Source organism: Schistocerca piceifrons, chromosome 8 (genome assembly GCF_021461385.2).
Source record: "Schistocerca piceifrons isolate TAMUIC-IGC-003096 chromosome 8, iqSchPice1.1, whole genome shotgun sequence".
Lineage (NCBI taxonomy): Eukaryota > Metazoa > Arthropoda > Insecta > Orthoptera > Acrididae > Schistocerca > Schistocerca piceifrons.
In genome coordinates, this window is record NC_060145.1 from 138,581,210 (window position 1) to 138,585,104 (window position 3,895).

Sequence of the window (3,895 nt, forward strand, 5' to 3'; positions counted from 1 at the left end):
ACATGTTATGTGACATCTCACGGGAGTCCTTCTGCTGGATTAAGATGCTGCATGACCATCAATAGACAGCACTCACACTCTGGGCTCAATTATGACTGCCCTGCAGCCCATCTTTTGGTAGCGCTTTCAGCAGCAGTCTTTAGCGCCGCCCAGTTCAGTGGCTGGACATCGATCCAGTGCACCCTTGGATCCCAACCAGGGCACTGACCAGCTTGCACTTGACTGAGTCAGACACCAACCCAGACAACAGCCAGACCACCAGACAGACGTCATAACTGAATATTACGTGCACTACTGATTGTAACTATAGGTTAAAATCGTGACTGAAAGATATATTTTTGATTGTGCAATATTGCCAAACGAAACTGATAGTGTGTAAATTGATCTAAACATTGTTAGCAGCGGAAAAATGTGTGAGGGTGCTGTACATGACATTAAGTGTACGCTTTTTTAGTGGTAATATTTAACTACATCTAAATTCGATCAATAATTTTCATACAATGTTGTCCTGTTCCTCTGACTAAAAAGCGTTATTTCAGTTTTACATTCCTAAAAGCATACATTTTGCTAATGAAATAATCAGGAAGACTATGGGTCTTTTGCACTGTGAACTGTTATCAGTTCGACTTAACTCTAAACGATTGGCTGATTTGCTGTGAGCTAGTATATGCCTAACAAATCAAATTTTGCAGCAACATACTATGTTGTGAACTATCTGATTATGAGTATTAGTATTCTTCTACGAAAGTAGGTCATATACAAGTACATGCTCAGATGTGACTGTCAGTTCAGGAGCTCTAAGTAGACAGGGCAATCTTCACTCAGGCTTTTAATGGAAAAGTCCTCGTCTTGGTCTCCATAAGGTGGCGGACTACCGCATCCGTTGGCTTCAGCCAACGCCTGTTCTCAACATAGGCAACGCCATTTCCCTTTATTCTAACCTGCTTGGTTTCAACTACTGTCACGTGGTGTTGTTGTGAGTGCTCTGGTGTGAACGTTGTCTAAGTAGGCTGTTTAGGTTCTTATATTGGTAACGCCACGTAGCGCTCTGTATGAAAATCACTGGCTGTGCTGTGTGCAGTCTGTGGCTGGGTGGAATTGTTGGAATTTGCTATTGTTGGCTGTTAACAGCGCGTAGCGTTGCGCAGTTGGAGGTGAGCCGCCAGCAGTGGTGGATTTGGGGAGAGAGATGGCGGAGTTTTGAGAGCGGATGATCTGGACGTGTTCCATCTGAGACGGTAAATCTGTTAAGACTGGATGTCATGAACTGATATATATATATATATATATATATATATATATATGACTTTTGAACACTATTAAGGTAAATACATTGTTTGTTCTTTATGAAATCTTTCATTTGCTAACTATGCCTATCAGTAGTTAATGACTTCAGTAGTTAGAATCTTTTATCTAGCTGGCAGTATTGGCGCTCGCTGTATTACAGTAGTTCGAGTAATGAAGGTTTTTGTGAGGTAAGTGATTCATGAAAGGTATAGGTTATTGTTAGTCAGGGCCATTCTTTTGTAGGGATTTTTGAAAGTCAGATTGCGTTGCGCTAAAAATATTGTGTGTCAGTTTAGTGATGATCAGAATAAGTAAAGAGGGAAATGTCCGAGTACGTTCAGTTTTGCTCAGCTGTTTGAAAATCAAATAACGTAAGGGGTTTACCAGCACAGTCATTCACTAATTTTTCGAAGGGGACGTTTCAGTTGTTGATGATTTCTTCACACCATCTTCTACTGTGTCTGAGACTTTTGAAATGGCTGGTTTAAACGAACAAGGATCTGTATTAAGTTTTGTTTTAAATTCCGTAAAACTACAACTCAAACACTTAGGAAGGCTTTTGGAGAGCAGTCTTTGAGCCAAGCAATAACATCTGAGTCGTTGAAGTGATTTAGAGATGGCCTGGAGTCTGCAGGGATTATAAATGGTTCAAATGGCTCTGAGCACTATGGGACTCAACTTCTGAGGTCATTAGTCCCCTAGAACTGAGAACTAGTTAAACCTAACTAACCTATTTTAGAAACAAATGTTTTGCTAGGTAATATGTTGGGGCTCCTATATTGCTCTCAATGGGACGAACCTTCCTCACATATCTTTGGCATCCCATAAAATCGTAGTGAAAATGGCACTTGCACTCTTAAGCTCTTTTTCAGATGATCAGGAAACTGGCTGAATTTGAGGAAGGCAGGTGTCTTCCGTTCTACTGCAGCTGTTGGATCCCTCTGGAGACTACAATATGACGAGTCCTCCATTAAATCTGTCATCTTGACAAATTAAGATGTTGCAGGCAGAAAAACAGTAGTGTTTCCACTGTCAGCGGGTAAAATTACTATTTGTGTGTCTCCTCTTAAGGAACAGAGCGTATTTCTTTCTTCTGTGGTATTCCACTTGGGTGCGGGCAGTAGGGGAACAAAGAAAGCCGGGCGCTGTGGCCGGGCGGTTCTAGGCGCTTTAGTCTGGAACCGCGCGACCGCTACCGTCGCAGGTTTGAATCCTGCCTCGGGCATGGATGTGTGTGATGTCCTTAGGGTAGTTAGGTTTAAGTAGTTGTAATTTCTAGGGGACTGATGACCTCGGATGTTTAATCCGATAGTGCTCAGAGCCATTTGAACCATTTTGAACAAGGACAGCATCAGCACACATTGCAGGTTGCCTACACCAGGGGCAAGTACGCGTTCAAGGGTAAACCTAATGTTATCTTTTGAATGACACGGTCCTTAACCTATTGTATGGTTAAGTGGTTTTCGATGTCACCCCTACTCCTCCCACCCTCTTGGGAAGACGACACCACTTCTGATATCAAATTAATTGTCTAATTAATTAAACTGATTGACAAATATTGGCGGGAATAGCTCATTTGTGCCATTTCGGTATTCACGAGCTCTTTCAGATTATTCAAATAGCCTACCACCCCCTACCACTCTATCGACTTGATTGACTAATTAATTAATTAATTAAATCGATATCCCTCAGTTCTCCTTGCTCCCTCCCCTTCTGAAGATACTGATTAATCGACTGAAATTTAGGCAATGTGTGGAATATTGTTTGTTTAAATAATTTACAGGATAAAAGGTGGTGTATGGAATATAGTTTATTTAAAGAATTTCTCAGGAAATCGACCGCTGTTTGTGGATTGGTTAAACAATTGCGGCGCTTTTCTCATTCCGATCGCGTAAGGAAACACACAACTACACCATCACAGATTGCTTAAGCGTATCTGAAAAATTTCCCTGTATCTCGCCACCCGCGCAGGCTGCTTCAGCTGCACGTCCCAGGGCCCGCGACAGTTGGTGGCAGCTCCACAGCCAAGTGAACTTCAGCGATAATACCTGAACAAAAGCGACAGGTGGCGGCACCCATTTGAAATTGATACCTGGAAAATTGCCATCGCAATCCCCCGCCATCTCAAATGGTCTGAATGCATGAACCAACCTGTCGGATACCAGTGCAAGCGAGAGATGCCTTCTATCCAAAGTAAGTACCTGAGAGGGAATCGACCCAGAAATACTGCGCAAGTTAATAAAGATAAATTTGTGGTCACATGATCGTCATGTAGGGGATATAAGGCAGATGTGGTAGCCATTTCACACACACAAATTGACGATGTCACAAAGCCACTAACAAACTGACTCGTATTACACTTTAGAAATAAGATTGTTACTTACAAAGAGAGAGACTGCTGTAGTTTCCTTTGCAGATGACATAGGAACTAGCATTGGATATTTCATTCCACCATGGGCTCTAAGCTGCCCGGACTTCCTGCCGCACTTTCTTTTGGTGCGTTTCACGAACTGCTTCAGGAGTTAATAAATCTGGCGCGGAATATCATCCTGAAAATGTCACTAATGTTGCTTCAGAAGATGTCCCATGGAAAATATTAATTGAGTCG